This window comes from Crocodylus siamensis, chromosome 3 (assembly GCF_052110815.1).
Source record: "Crocodylus siamensis isolate JL-2025a chromosome 3, ASM5211081v1, whole genome shotgun sequence".
NCBI classification, from domain to species: Eukaryota; Metazoa; Chordata; order Crocodylia; family Crocodylidae; genus Crocodylus; species Crocodylus siamensis.
The window spans coordinates 245,620,159-245,636,966 of NC_143397.1; positions in this window are offsets into that span (position 1 = coordinate 245,620,159).

Here is a 16,808-nt window from a genome sequence, read left to right on the forward strand (position 1 = left end):
AGAAAAGACTATTAGATTTTTTGCCTTGTCTGACTTCCTCAGGCTATTCCACTTCACCCAATTACCTCTATGCTGAATTTGATAACTTGTGTTTGCCTAATATATACCTTCCAGAAAGGCATCCGTCTTGATTTGAAGACTTCAAAAGATAGAACATCCATCATTTACCCCTCTGGCTTTCTCCCTGGGGTCAATCACCCTAAATGTTAAAACTGTGTGCCCTGTTTGTAATTTAAATTTGTCTGGCTTCAACCTTCAAGGGACTGGTTCTTTTTAATGTCTTTCTCCAGTAGATTAAGGAGACCCTTAGTATTTTCTCTCTATTATAGTACTTATACCCTCTAATCAAGTCACCTTTCAATCTTCCTTCTGATAAGCTAAGCAGATTGAGCTCTTTACATCTCCTGTTTACAAGGCATTTTCCTCAGCTCTCTAAGTTGATGCTTAGACTTTTGGAGTTACTAGAACTCCACCAAATAGAGAGATATATTTTTGGACCTAAAAAAGTTTAGTGTACCAAGTTCTGAGACTCAGCTCAGTTGTAAGTGCCCTAGAAGGCGCTGTGGACTCCTGAACTTGGACAAGCTCTAGTGTATGTAACCTTTCCCAACAGCAACTGATTCAGCAGATAAAAAATGAGCAGACTCCACCAGAAACATTCCTGGTGGGCTGGCTGAGAATAAAACAACCTTGATTAGGTGTGGGAGGCTGAAACCTGCTTGAACTCATTTGAGTTTTTAAGGAAGTAGTTCAGCTTTCATTTGAGTTGATTTTGTTTTATCTTGCACCAAGGCTAACTGTAACTTCTCTGGGTCAAATTATTCAGCCCAGATACAACCATATCACATGACATTTATGGGCTCAGGTTAGGTACCGCATAAACTACCATAAACCCTAAGACCTGCCAGTCCATAAAGCATTCCTAGTTGATATGGAGCAGTTCAGTTACATCCACTGCACCAGGATGTAGTCAAAGTGCTATATATGGTGGCACTTGATAGAATTCAAGAGTCTATTTTGGATGAATATAACAAAAGGTGAGGAGCTCAGCTGCTTGTCACCTGTTCACCATTCTGCATCTTCTGATATATGATTCCCATCGTGCCTCAGTTTCAGGGACTCTTTAAGGGTGCCAGCTGGTCCTCATCTCCAATCCAGGGCTTCCTCCACTGCACAGCTGGGGCTCTTAGTCCCTGATGAGGCAATAACTGGGCTTGCAGTAGCCAGCCAACTGCCTGGCATTATGTTTGGCACAGCTTTCTGGCTCCACCTCCAAACCAGGGACCTGACCTTGCCAGCGAGTGTCTTTGCCACTCTCTACTGGCTGGGCTGGCCTCTCCAGCATGGCCAGAAGCAGGGAACAGCCCCAATCCAGCCAGCATGGCTCCTGAAGGAAACCACTGTCCGGGAGGATCCTGGCCATGTCAAAGGTGAGGGAGACCCCTCTTCCCCCTCTCTTCCGTTGCTCTGCCACAATGGGTTTATGCAGTGCATAGTAGGATGAGGCCCTGCTTTTGATTTAAATCTGTGTGCACTGCTGCAATTAATGCGATTGTGATGGAGTAACAGGGTGGTCTCTCCCATGAAGAGAGAACAGTCAGCTTTGTTGAGGAAGCCTGGCAGTGGGGCTTTTAGATAATGAGGGAGTGTCCCACTGGGAGCTTAAAACCCCAGAGGAGAGAGCAGATAAACAGCAAACTGTGAAGCAGCAGTTTGTAAGGAAGAAGGAAGCAGGCTGTGAGGTGAACTGCTTGCTGCATGCAGGGGCCAGGCTGCTTCACTGGAGCCAGAGCAAAAGGGATTCCCCTCCTGGCATCTGGAACAGGACAAGAGAATTTTGTTTTGCATTTTTGTTGGTTTAAAAGGCTGTGTTTTATTTGGGGGAACTGGCTGAGGGGCTCTGTAGGGAGCAAAACCCTCGTGCAGAAGTCAGCAGGCTAGGTGACCTGCTTACTGATGGCTTGGTCCAGATAAGAAATTTTGGGCTTTACCTATCTTTGGGGTCCTACCTCATAGTAAATGATATGGCCAGAGAACATATTTTAATATTTGATCTTTTAACATTTTAACAGTGATGGACTTTTTGCCCATCCTACAATTCACCTTATACCTCTACACTATGTAGGTTACTAACAGGGTCTCTCTTTAAGTTGATATGGGGAATTGACACACGGGAACAAAGAATTCTAGCAGCACAATTTGCAGTGGCCTGTGGTTGTGATACTTCACAGCATTCTAGAAAAGATAGCAGTTATAATTAACACTTGTTTTAAATGTAGCCAATGTGACATTTCCACTTAAAAAAAATACATCTCATGAGATGGAATGTGTTATATTGAATTAACACCTTTACAGGCAATGTGCTTTTTAAAGTAAGTACTGCCAGATTTTCAAATAACCAAGGCCCACTTCTCCTGAATACACCTTTTAACATCTTGATTTGCATCCTTTCAGGGGCATAGCTGACAGTTTTCTGGCACATGATTGGGGTTCATGCTCCTTTTCCCTCTATGCTGTAAACCACTCCTTCTCTTCCTCCTCTGCTTTTGCAGTTAGCTCCTCCTGAGATTGCATCTTGCTAGGGAACACAGCAGTCCTCTGTTACTTGAGTGATTTACAAAATGTCTGTAGATGAAGCTCATGTTTTCTAAGGTTCATAACCTCTGCTGTAGGCCTCACTCCCAAGCTGAGCCAAACTAGGGCTTTAGGGCAACAGATGTGCATACATAGCAGTCCAAATAAGAGACAATGGGCATGTCTACACGTGCATTTATACACACCTTAATGTAATGTGCCTTAGCCTAAGGTGCACTGAGGTGATTTAGGAATGCGCTTGCATATGCACGCCTTAAGGTGCCTTAATGAGGCCTGTTGTCGCCTGTCCTGGACAGCCCCCTGAAGCCTGCGGTATCCGGGCAGTGCAGCACAATACTGGCCAAGGGGGTGGGAGCCTCCAGTCCCGCTGGATGTGACTGACCCAGCCCCGGTGTTGCCCCCAGCTCTAACCCCCTCCCTATGTTCCTGCCTTCCCAGATTCAGTCCAGGGTGTGCCGGAGCTGAGCTCATGGAGCCCTGAACTGCCACCGGGTGCTGCCAAGAAGAAGCTCACTTGAGCTGGAGCAGCGGTTCCAGCAGCAGCGGTACCTGTCAGTGTGCCAACTGAAGACTGCATGTGGGGGGCACAATATCTGACTCTGCCCCTGCTTGTGCCTCGGCCTCTACTGGTATGGCACTGTATGGCACAGTTCCTCTGCTTGCTGCACAGTGCAGGGAGTTCATGAAGCCACTACTCCTTCCCCACATGCCCATGTGCATGCCGGGGATTTGGTTGTTTTGGGGGTGGGGGGGAGGGTTGTGCCTCTGCATGCAGCTGTCGCTCACCACACCGACAGGTACCACTGCTGCTGGAACCACTGTCTAGCTCCAGCATCTGCATCTTGGAGAACTGTACCCACCACTTCTTGGTAGTGTCCAGCAGCAGTGCAGAGCCCTGCAGGCATGGCTCCAGCCTGCTCAGTTGACATACACAGCATTATGGCACCTTAAGGTCTCTACACATTCCTTAAAGCTCCTTAAGTATTCACACCTAAATTTGATATATATTTTATGCAGGTATGAAATTTAGGCATGATTAGCCTAAAATTGCCATTTTTAAGGCACAGTAAATGTGCGCACATGCAGCCCTGCACCTTTAATACACCTTAAAGATGGCTAAAGCACCTTGAATTGGCATGTGTAGAGGCACCTAATGAGGAAAACCCTACAAGAGGAACATAGGTCAGATCCTATTCTACTTACTCTTCTGTTATTTGATACCCCTCTGCTTGAATGCCTGAGAAACAGTGAAAAACGTGATGGGTCCTGCTAGAGGCCTTGCTCATTATTCTGATATACACTGTAAATCCAAGCTCCTTATCCTATAAGTTACACCAGTTTTCAGTAGTTGTAGATAGGTCTTAGCGAGTGCAACGGAGGAGAGGAAAACCTAAGTTTCAGCTGAATTTGGCCCTTTGCCTTCTGGCACTTTGGGGATGACTTCAGTTTCCTTTGTTTAGCATTTTGACATCTATGAAAGAAAAGTGCAAAGGATCTATTATTGGTTTATTATTACTTTAGACATTAGCAACAAATGTAGAGCTAATGATCTGCTGTAAGAGATTTCTAACATTGTTATACTTGCTAAGCCATTCTCTCTGTCATCTTTTCATTTTTTAATGATAATAGCAAACAGAACTGGAAAATAATGAAGAATCAGAAGATTAAAGATGTGGAAAGTTTACACGTGTAAAACAAAGTCAAAGAGGAAAACTGCCCCAATGACTAAGATAATAGAGAGAAAAATATAATTCCCCTTTATCTAGCTCTAGATGGGAAAATATCCCCATAGCTCTTCCATGTGGGAAACAACAGAAGTGGTTAGTTGTGTCAATCTGAAGTTAGGCAAAAGGTCAAAAGAGTCAGGCAAGGGGACATCTTAGGGCTCCTATAGACATGCAGGGAGGCTGCTCTGACATGCTGGAAATCCAACACATTGGAGCAGACTCAACTAATCGAGTCTGCTGGAGCACAGAAATTGATGTGCTCCAGCAGTCTTCCATGTCATGTGTATCACTGTCCCTGTGTGTCCCTACACTGAAAAAATGATGGCAGGGCGCTTTGAAATAAAACACATTCAATGAGCTTTAGTTCAAAGTGCGCCACTGCCATTTTTTCAGCATAAGGATGTGTGGGCACTTTTAATTAGCATGGCTTGCTAATTAAAGCGCCTGGCACCACATCCCAAAGCACATGTAAAAATGATTTTAGAGACTATCTGGTTCAAAGAGGCATGAGATTTTATAGGCAACAACATATAATGAAATACGCTGTTACCTACAAAAGTTCATGGCTTTCTGAACTAGTCTCTAAGGACTCTTGTACGCATGTGCAGAGCCTGCTCCAGTGCACTGAAAATCCAGTACGTCAAAGCAGACTGAATTAATTGAGTCTGCTAGAGCACAGAAATTATGCATTCTGGCAGCCTTTTGCATCATATGTATCGCCAGTCTCTGTGCTGAAAAAATGTCTGTGGGGTGCTTTGAAATAAAACGCATTTGATGAGCTTTGATTAAAAGCACCCCACCACCATTTTTTCAGCACAGGGATGCATGGTGATGCTGATACACATAACATGTGCGTATGCCCTGTGGTTCCATTCAGGTTCTACCCTCTGTAAAACAGGAATAATAACACTTATCCCCTTGATAAAGTGCCATAAGAAATTCAGATGGGAGGTGCTACACAACGGCAAAGCATTAATAACCTTAGTAGCAGAGGTGTACATAGCAAGCTGAAACTAACCATTGAAATGGTCAAAAAACTTTCTAACTGTGTCAAGTTTCAGAGGTTCTAATAATGTTTTAAAAACAATTTGGGCTTCTCCTCAGATGTCTTACGGCAGCCATGCAAGCAAGCAAAAACGTAATAAAATAAGGAGAAAAATCAGTATCAGAACAGGACCTTACAAAGACAAAAGTTACCTTGAGAAAGGGCTAAAGTGAATTTTTGCCATGTTCCTCTCAAACAGAATAGGCACAAAACCTTGGGTTTTGTTTAGCATTCTTGTTTTGAGGGAGGTGAGGTCAATTAAATAATATGAGTGTTGCCTTCTTATACTGGGCTGAAGTCTCAATAGGGTTTACCATTGATTTCAATGGGCATTGGCTTAGACCTGATAGTCATATGGTAGAACTATTACATGGTATTGGCTACAGATCTACTAAGCAACCCAGTCAATATGCTTCTCCTGTCTGTGCTGTCATCCATAGAAAAAATGGGGATAAGTAAGATTGTCAGGAGTCATTCAGTTCTTGGTCTCCCTGGTGAGAATGACAAAGGTATAATTTGCAAGCTTGATTCACAGAATTTTAGGCTGACAATGACCACTCTGATCATGTACTCCGACTTTATGGCTAGGTGCAAACATTCAAAAGGCCTAAGGCAGAATTGATGTAAGTTACTTTTCTTTCTGTAAGTAGCATAGTTTAGATCAGTAGTGAACAGAATATACGTTCGCCCTTTGGTGAGGGGGACAAATGGCCAGGTTCTGCCATTTTTAAACCAGTCTGTGTGTGCCAAACTTCTGTTATATTATGGATATAGGCTGGTTTTCTGTGCCAACCTTCTGTTCTCTTACAGGTACAGACATGGGCGACTGTTGCCGCCTTAGTTGTGGTGGAGCATGTGCCCCCCCCCCAGCACCAGTCAGCAACCGGGGGGGGGGTTCCCCCATGGCTGATCCCACTGACCTGGGGGGGAGCCCTCCTGTGGCTAATTGGGAGGTGGTTGATCGCTGCGGCCACTTCTAGAGGTGGCTGCAGGCGCTCCCACTCCCTGGCCAGCACTTGCAGGGGGGCACCGGTGCGTCCACCTGCCCCCCTGCCCATTGCTTAAGTGGCAAGTGCAGCCAGTCAGCGGGTGCACTAGTGCTTTCAGGGGGTGCACGTGCACCCCCATGTACCCCCTATGCATCGCCACTGAGCATAGACCAGCTTCTGATCACTTGTACCTGTAAAAGTATAATGTCTGTACCTGGCCTATGTCTAGACCACAGCGTTTCATCCAGCAATTCCCGCAGCAAAAATAATTATTTCCCCCTTTCCCATAAGTGGATGCTGTTTGGCCATTAACTTGTATCTTTTAGGCACTACTCACAGTGGATACAGGACTGATAACACCAGCTCCTTTCACAGAATCACAGGACAACTGTTAAACAGTAACTTTTCTTTAATTCCTAGCTTGAGCTAAATGCCATGCAATGGCATAGCAATGAAAGGAAATATATTATTTTATTAGCAGTCATCTGAACCATCCATACTAAGCAGCATCTTTTCTGGTTGTTGCTGCTAAATCACACTTTATCTTAAATTCAAGCCAGAAATAAACTTTTCCCCTGCCTATTAAGTGTATAAAAAATTGGTGGTATAAGCATCAGGAAAAATGAGTTTGCACAACAACAATTATTTGTGCAACTCTCAGGCTACAATACAATGAAAAGTTTGCTGCAGTAGGCAGTTAAACTTTAGGAGGACAAAGGGTGGCATTCCAGGAACAGTTAAATTTTAAAGCTCCTTTAAAGATTTGTGCTTTTCACCACATTAAAAAGAATACATTAACCTTCTGCATTCCCTTCATTAAATAATCTGAGCTCTTGACTCAGTACTAAAGAAAATCCCTAATGAACATGCAGTGTAGAGCTTTCCTTGAATCACCAGGATTCTTAAACTGACATATCACCAAAATGGCTTGAACATTGCCAAATGTTTTCAAACACTTCCCAGGGCAATATAAAGCTGTGCCAGGGCTTGTCATTAGCTAGGAGCACTAAAAAAACAAATGCAAAACTCAGGATATGTAGCCACCTTCCAGAAAAAAACAAGATACAGCCTCAGAAAAAAACTAGAAAGGCCACAAGTGGCAAAAATATTACCTCTTCCACTTAACTGTGGCCAAACTGAGTCACTCATAGGTACAAAGCAGGACCATCCTCAAATAGATCATTCGAGCCAGAGCTTTGTCGAGCCAGGTCTTGAAAATCTCCAAGGATGGAGATTCCACCCCCTCTCGGGGTAGCCTGCTCCAGTGTTTTACCACCTTCCTAGTGAAAGAGTTTTTCCTAATATCCAACTTAAACTTCCTTTGCTGAAACTTGAGCCCATTGCTCCTTGTTCTGTCATCTGTCACAACTGAGAACAGTCCAGCTCCATCCTCTTTGGACCCCCCTTCAGGTAGTTGAATACTGCTATCAAATCCCCCTTCAGTCTTCTCTTCCCCAGACTAAATAAACCCAGTTCCCTCAGCCTCTCCTCAAAAGCACCCTGTCGCAGGGCACTTCACTACCCTGCTCCTATAAAGAGGTACAGGTGCCGGTTGCCAGGGGAACCGCAGCTGGTCAGCTGACCAGAAGGGGGCAGGGCCTGACCTATATAAATGTAATCCAGGCTGAGGCTAGGGAGGCAGTTCCCTGCTAGCAGCCAAGGAAGAAGAAGCTCTGCTGGAGTAAGCTGAGTAGAGAAGCCCGATGGCCTGAGCAGCTTCTGTTCAAGGATACTGGGTGGAGAAAGCCCTGGTAGGGATGTGAATGATGGTTAGCCAGATGGCTTAGAATTTATGTTGTAGCCCAGGGGCTTGAGTTTTCTGTTTGTAGTTTTATAAGACTGGAGGACCAGGTGACGCTATTAGGGGTTGGAGGAAGCCTCATAGGGGCTCCACGGTAGTGTGGGGACCCCGGTCCCAGAGAGAGCACAACATTCAGGGGGGCATTGACCCCAGCGCTGAGAAGGGGCACAGAGGATTGGGGGCCATGTAAGGCCGAGGCTGCCTGAGCCCCACAGGAACTTTAGACCCGAGGAGGGGATTTTGGGGCCAGGCATGGCTACGGCCACCTGAGCCCCAGTTGTGAGAAGCCCCAGAGCGGGGGCAGGCGAGAAGCCCCAGAGGGCACTCGCTTTAAGACTCAAGGATGGGATTTGGGGCCAGGCATGGCTATGACCACCTGAGCCCCAATTGTGAAAGACCCAAGTGCGGGCACGGTCGCGAGGGAAGGCCAGGGAGTGTCTGCAGGGAGCTCAGGCAACTGTGAGTAAAAGAGAGGCCAGGGAGCGTCCGTGAGGTCACAGGCCATTGCAAAAGAAGCCAGAGAGCCCGCAAGAGCACGGGTCATAGTGAGACAAGCCAGAGAGCCCGTGAGGGCACAGGCAATTGCGGAAAAGCCAGGGGGTGCCCGTGAGGGCACAGGCAATTGCAAGACGAGCCAAAGGGCGCCCGTCTGGGTGCTGAGGGGAGAATTGACCAGGCAACGTCCGATACATCTGCGAGGCTTGGGGTGTGGTACAGGGGTGGTTGGAGCCACGCGTAGCCCCTAAGGCTTTAGCGCACCGAGTCACCTAAGACAGGGCACAGACTGGGATATGTCAGGGCACTATGTCAAAGAAGACAAAAAGGCAGCCTCCCTTAAACACTAATAACATCAAAGATGTGGTGGGCGAGATGGTGAGGGTGCATTGACACCAGCTTGGCACAGTAGGGGACACTAGGGGAGTTCACAGCACCCCGAGGCTGTGCTCTTGCCTACGCCCCAACCCCCTAACCATTTTCTTTGCTGTCCACTGGATTTTCTCCAATTTGTCCACATCCCTTTTACAGTGGAGGGCCCAAAACTGGATACAGTACTCCAGATGTGGCCTCACCAGTGCCAAATAGAGGGGAATAATTACTTCCCTCAATCTGCTGGCAGTGCTTCTACCAATGCAGCCCACTATGCGATTAGCCTTCTTGGCAACAAGGGCACACTGCTGACTTATATCCATCTTAATATCCACTGTAAACTCCAAATCCTTTTCTGCAGAGCTGTTTTCCCAGGCTGTAGCAGTACATGGGATTGTTCCATCCTAAGTGCAGGCCTTTGCACTTGTCCTTGTTGAACCTCATGAGATTTCTTTTGGCTCAGGCCTCCAATTTGTCTAGGTCACTCTGAACTCTAGCCCTACCCTTGAGTGTATCAGCTACACCCTGCCACCTTGGTGTTAGCTGTGAACTTCCTGAGGTTGCAATCCATCCCGTTTTCCAGGGGCATCTGTACACGTGATGATTGTTATGATGTACACATAACGAAAATGTCAATTGCGTGGCTTAACGGCATCACGCTTTACACATGTACAAGTTTGGGGGTTTTAGATGATTTCATAGATTTCATAGATATCAGGGCTGGAAGGGACCTCGAGAGATCATCGAGTCCAGCCCCCCGCCCAAAGGGCAGGAAGTCAGCTGGGGTCATAGGATCCCAGCAAGATAAGCATCCAATTTACTCTTGAAGGTATTCAATGTAGGTGCTTGAACCACCTCCGCTGGCAGACTGTTCCACACTTTGGGGGCTCGGACAGTAAAGAAATTCTTCCTTATGCCCAGCCTGAAGCGGTCTTGCAGGAGCTTGTGACAGTTCAACCTAGTCGTCCCTTGAGGCGCTCTGGTGAACAAACGTTCCCCCAGAACCTGGTGCTCACCCCTGGTAAACTTATAGGTGGCCATCAGATCACCCCTGAGCCTGTGCTTTTCCAGGCTAAAGAGTCCCATGGCTCTCAGCCTGTCATCGTAAGATCTGTTTTACTGACCTCTGATCATGTGTGTGGCTCTCCTCTGGACTCTCTCAAGCTTCTCCACATCCTTTTTGAATTGTGAAGCCCAAAACTGGACGCAGTACTCCAGCTGCGGCCTCACCAAGGCCGAGTACAAGGGGAGAATGATGTCCCGGGATTTGCTCGAGAAGCATCTATGGATGCAAGCCAGCGTTTTGGTCGCTTTACTAGCCGCAGCATCACATTGCAGGCTCATGTTCATCTTGTGGTCAATGATGACCCCCAAGTCTCTTTCTTCTGTAGTGCTATCCAACGTAGCACTGCCGAGCCTATAAGGATGCTGCAGGTTTTTCCTCCCAAGGTGGAGAATCTTGCATTTTTCGGTGTTAAACACCATCAGGTTCTTGTCTGCCCATTTGCTGAGCTTTTCCAGTTCAGCCTGGATCACCCACCTATCTTCTGGCATGGATGCTCTGCCCCAAAGTTTGGTGTCATCGGCGAACTTGGCCAATCCACTACTGACTCCAATGTCCACATCGTTAATGAAGATGTTGGATAGGATGGGTCCCAGGACAGAGCCTTGAGGGACCCCACTGGTCACAGGGCACCACGATGAGTGACTGTCATCAATTACAACCCTCTGGGTCCAACCACGGAGCCAATTTCCCAGCCAGCGGATCGTGGTGGAGCCAAGGCCACAACTGGCCAGTTTGGCCAAGAGGTGATCATGGGATACCAGATCAAAAGCTTTTTTGAAGTCAAAAGATATGACATCAATCTCTTCTCCCTCATCCAGGTGATAGGTCACCTGGTCATAGAAGGAAATGAAATTGGTCAAACAAGACCTACCCGCAACAAACCCGTGCTGGCTATCCCTTAGAATCTTAGCCTGGGCCAGTCCATCAAGGATGGCCTCCTTAATAAACTTTTCTAAGATCTTCCCCAGGATAGAAGTCAGGCTAATGGGCCTGTAGTTAGCCGGATCCACTCTCCTCCCTTTCTTGAAGATCGGCACCACATTGGCCTTCTTCCAGTCTTTGGGCACTACACCAGAGCGCCAGGAGTTTTCAAAGATCCGTGCCAGGGGCTGGGCTATGACGCTCGCCAGCTCCTTGAGTACCCTGGGGTGCAGATTGTCAGGGCCGGCTGACTTGAAGGTATCCAGCTTCTCAAGGTGTTCCTTCACGAGGTCAGCATTTATGGAGGGTAGGGGATCCCCAACACCCGGATCTCCCTGTCCCATAGCAAGCATGGGTGTCCCTTGGGACTGATGAAAGACTGACACAAAGTACCTATTTAATAGGTTGGCTTTTTCCTGGGCATCAGTTGTCAGTTGCCCCATCTGGTTTAGCAGGGGTCCAACGTTGCCCTTGCTTTTCCTCCGGCTCCCCACATATCTGAAAAAGGACTTTTTGTTGTCCTTGATGCTTGAAGCTAGTTGGAGTTCAGTTGCAGCCTTGGCTTTCCTGGTTTGCTCCCTGCAGGACCGGACCAGCGCAAAGTAATCCTCCTTGGAGGTGAATCCCATCCTCCATCCTTTGTAGGCTTTCCTTTTTAGCCGCAGGAGGTCCGCTAGGTCCCTGGAGAGCCAGGAGGGCTGCTGTGCCTTTTTGCTGCCTTTCCTCCGTGTTGGAATAGATTTGGCTTGTGCATTGAGGATCGCTTACTTGAGAAGCAACCACTCTTCTTGAACTCCCATCTCCCTGGGGTCATGGTCCCTAAGGGCCTGACCGACAAGCCTCTTGAGCTTGTCAAAGTCGGCTTTTCTGAAGTCCAGGACTTCTGTGTTGCTGACTGACTTGCCAGCTTTACAGCGGATGGTGAAGGTGATCAGCTCGTGGTCACTGTCACCCAGCTTCCCATCGATCACTAGGTCACAGAGTTTTTTCATTGTTGCAAACTAAATGACATCTAGATGCAGTTTAGTTTCTAATGATGTGTTGCAGCTCTAAGCTCATCCGCCAGCTCTAGGAAAGGTGGATGGGCTCTGCAGAAATAAAGGATCAGGCCTTTACCTTCACAGGCACTTGCTGAAGGTAGAAGCAGTAAGGAACCCAATCCTTTTTTTGGCAGAACCTGCCTGCCTCTCCCCTGGTGGGGTGGGGGGGGGGGGGCTGAGTTGCCTGTGGACTGAGTGGCCCCTAAGTTGCAGGGGGCCCCGGTAGCAGCAGCAGCACCCCGCTGGGCCACCTGGACAGGCTGCCAGCCATCGTATGTGGCCCCAGCTTGGAGGCAGCACCCAGCCTGATGCAACTGTTCCCCAAGCTCACAGGCTAGAAGCCTGCTGGGCGCTGCTTCCTGGGTGGGCTCAGGAAACACTTGGATCAGTCTGATGCCATCTCTGAGCTGGGGCAGCACCTGGCCCACTGGCAGTGAGCCGGGGCAGCCCGAGGGGGCACCACTACCACAAGGGGAAGGACTGGGGTACCTTGCAGCTCAGGGGTGGTTTGGCCCACTGGTAGTTAGACCCCTGGCTCCAGGCAGGCTCCGGCTCCTCACCATAACGTTACATTAAATTGAAATGGTGGGTTTCAATTAAAAACCCACTCTTTCTATTAAAAGCCCAGTTTCAATTTAGCAGGCATAGAATAAACCCCTGAGGACTAAACCCCCATCATATGGACAAGCACCTCAGCTTGTTAATGAAGATATTGAAGAAAGTTGGCCCTAGGAACAACCCCTGGGGCACCCCACTTGATACTGGTTGCCAGCTAGACACTGAGCCATTGATTACTACCTGTTGAGCCCAGCAATCCAGACATCTATCCACCTTACAGTCCATTCATCCAACCCATATTGCCTCAGCTTGCTTGTAAGAATGCTGTGGAAGATGGTATCAAAAGACTTATTAAAGTCAAGGTATAGGATGCCCGCTGCTTTCCCCACATCCCCAGAGCCAGTCATCTCATCACAGAAGGCAATCAGGTTGGTCAGGCGTGACTTGTCCCTGATGAATCCACGCTGGCTGTTCCTGATCACCTTCTTCTCCTCAGAGTACTTAGAAATGGATTCCCTGAGGATCTGCTCCATGACTTTTCCAGGGACTGAGGCAAGGCTGACTAGTCTGTAGTTCCCTGGATCCTGCTTCTTCCCTTTCTTAAAGGTGGGCACTGTACTCTTTTGTCCTTTTCCAATCAATCAAGGGCCTCCCCCAATCTCCACAAGTTTTCAAAGATAATGTCCAGCAGATGGAGACTGGATGTCAAACCCACTGCACATCACCCTCTCAGAGCACAGTCTAAGCTGTGCCTTCCTGTTAAGTGACAAATGGGAACGTCACCTTGGTTGTTGATTGCTTGCTGGTAGATCCTGAAGACGTACTTCCTTTCCTGCCTGGGCATGAGAAAGATTTAATTGGATCTTTCAGCTAAGGCTACCATACTCTGTGCAGCACAACCCTGTTCAGAGTATGACAAACCCACTGCAAGAGCACCAGTGGCTGGTCAGAGCTGTACGATGAAGATGATGAGCAAGTACACCTTGACTGAGGTGGAAATCAATGTGTTCATGAGGGACAAGGTAGAGTGGCTGAGAGGTCCCAGACAGACGCCAGTTGAGCAAGACAGGATGTGGGGTGGGCCACTTGAGCTTGTCATCCAGGTGTGAGGTGGGGTATCAGAGGTTTGGAGGCAGAGACTTAACTGGCTCCAGCTCTGGCAGCATGGAGGGCAGAGCAGGAGTGACAGCGGGAGGCACTGGGAAGTTTTCTTCTCCTGGGAAAGATGGTTTTTATTACTGACACTCATAGTGAGCTCCAAAAAACCACCAGATCTCAGCAACCAAAACAAATAGCAATGTCCTTCAACACCAGGAAGCCTCTATTTAGAACCACATTTCCTGGTACAACCGTTACTGAAGACACACGCACGCACACCTGCAATACCTCAGATGTTGCTCTACCCTCCCCGCTGCCAGAGCTGGAGGGAAGGTGCAGGGTGCCAGAGCAGGAGAGCTGGGATAAGGGGGCCTGGAGGTGAGTTGTCCACCTAGCTCCCTTCTGGCACCCCCTTCTTATGCAGTGCCTGGAGCTCATGCCCCCTCACCCACTCATCCTTATGCTGCTGCTTGGAGGCATCTCTGAGATAAAACCAAGGCTGCCTTCCAAAAATTAGCTAGTGATATTTACAGTCTCTTTAAGATGTGCTGGGCTGGTCAGTAAGAGGGGCACCAAGGGCAAGACACAGCAACTTGGACACGTGGTCTTCTCACATAGATGGTGGGCCTGAGCTCAAAGCCCTTCCTGCCTCAAGTCCTGTTTTGTTTCTCAGTCAGAAGAAAAGCCAAACCCCACAGGAGACAGCTGGCAAGAAGCCCTCACGACCCCCACCTCCCGTTTGCCCATGGCAGGGCCTGTGTGGTCTTCAGGCACAATTCAGGGCTTGGAGACCACAGAAACCCCTCCCAGGTGTCAGAGAGCCCAACGTGACTGATTATAAACACCAGGCAACATCCCTGCATATGGGAATGCTCACAGCATGCAAGGGCTCTGAAGGAGCCTGAACACGGTATGCACAAGTTATATTATGGTCCCCACCTATTTTGCAGCCTCTTAATGTCACATGTAAGAAAATAAGCATTGTTCTCATAAGCACTTGTGGGCCAGACCTCCTTTTCTACTTCTTGCTCCCTCTCAAGAAAATCCAAAAAGCTGTTCAACTTCTGTGGGTTTATTTCTCATCCCAACATAAATACCCCATTGGGAAAGGACAGAGGCCTCATCTTTCCCCTGTACCTATAGGAGGCTGCATTTTTCTTTAACAAAACCAATGTGTGTTTCCAGTGTAAAAAACTGCCATTGTGCTGAAAGAGAAGATAAAGGAAGATCTGGGAGGAGGGATGTCAAAACGCACAACGGGGAAATGATTCCTGTGAAATTCCACAGCCAATGTCAAATTTGCAGAACTGTAATTATTTTGTTCCTGTGTGAGAAAACCTCAGGGCAGAAACAGCTATTTCCAGAATTATACCTGTTTCTAGTGGTGGCTGCTAGAAAAATGCAGGCTTCTCAAATGCAACCTGAAAGCTGCTTTCATTATTTGCCAAATAACCAGTGGATTCCAATAATCCTTCTGAAGACACTAGTCTTTCTCATGCCCTAGGTCGTTCGGAAGGCAGTGAACACAAGAACAAGGTATGCAGGCAGTCAGTTCATTAAAAAGTGGAAAATGAGTGTTAATTTAGATAGAAAATATGAATATGGAGAGTTAAAAATTGGATTTGATTTACACTGGGCACATCTACACGTGCTATTAATGTGACACAATAAACTCCAGCACAGTTCTCACAGGAATCTATTGCTCCCTGGCACAGCATTTACACATGTGCCTGGGACCCCAGCACATTGAGCCACGGTAGCACAGCTCCAACTAGCAGGGAGCCCAGAAAGTCAGCCTGCCAACACGGAGCTGCTCCCACCTGGCTCAACGTGCTGTGGAGAGGATCGCCAGCGCACAAAGGTACTATAGGGCAGGGCTAACCAGCAGGCATTCCCCTCACTGTAGCACCCTCATGCCGCAGCCAGCCCTGTCACCATCTGCATGTGTATCATTGCACGTAACTACTTCACTGTAGTGTCATAGTTGTGTCAGACAGCAGTGTTGATTAGTTTACTGTGGCCTAACTATAGAATCATAGAAAATTAGGGTTGGAGGGGACGTCAGGAGGTCATCCAGTCTAGCCCTCTGCTCAAAACAGGGCCATCCCCAACTAGATCATCCCAGCCAAAGCTTTGCCTAGCCAGGTCTTAAAAATTTTCAAGGATGGAGATCCCACCACCTCTCTGGGTAACCTGTTCCAGTGTTGTACTACCCTCCTAGTGAGAAAAGTTTTCCTAATATCTAACTTGAGCCCATTGCTCCTTGTTCTGTCATCTGCCACCACTGAGAACAGTCCAGCTCCATCTTCTTTCGAACCCCCCTCAGGTAGTTGAAGGCTGCTATTAAATCCCCTCTGTCTTCTCTTCTCTAGACTAAATGATCTTTTGTATGCATGATTGTTCCACATCAAAGGTGTTTTAGTTTCAAAGTGCATCACCGCCCTTTTCTCAGCACTGACGTGCATGTTGCCATTTATACAAGTGCACGTGACAGTGCCAGGTGCACCAGCTTGCATGCGGAGCAGACTCAATTCAAGTCTGCTCCGATGCACTGGAGAGCCGATGCATCAGAGCTAATGACTGTATGTGTATAGATTCATAGATTGTAAGGCCAGAAGGGACCTCGGAAGATCATCAGGCCCGGCCCCCTGCACCAAGCAGGAAAGACAGCTGGGGTCAAGTGACCCCAGCAAGGGGACCGTCCAGTCTCCTCTTGAAGATTTCCAGGGTAGGTGATCGCACCACCTCTGGAGGAAGCTTATTCCACAGTCTGCACACCCTGACTGTGAAGAAGTTTTTCCTAATGTTAAGCCTGAACTGATCTTCCAGGAGTTTGTGGTCATTACTCCTGGTTTTCCTCTCAGGTGCCCTGGTCAACAGTTGCTCACCAAGCCCTTAACGTGCTCTCCTAGTGTAGCGGTAAGCTGCTACCAGGTCCCCTCTCAGCTTTCTTTTCCTCAGGCTGAAGAGTCCCAGATCCCTCAGCCTTTCCTCATATGGCTTGCCTGTTAAGACTCCGATCATATGGGTGGCTCTTCTTTGGACTCTCTCAAGCTTATAAATGCCCAGTAAGCCCAGTTACCTCAGTCTTTTCTCATAAA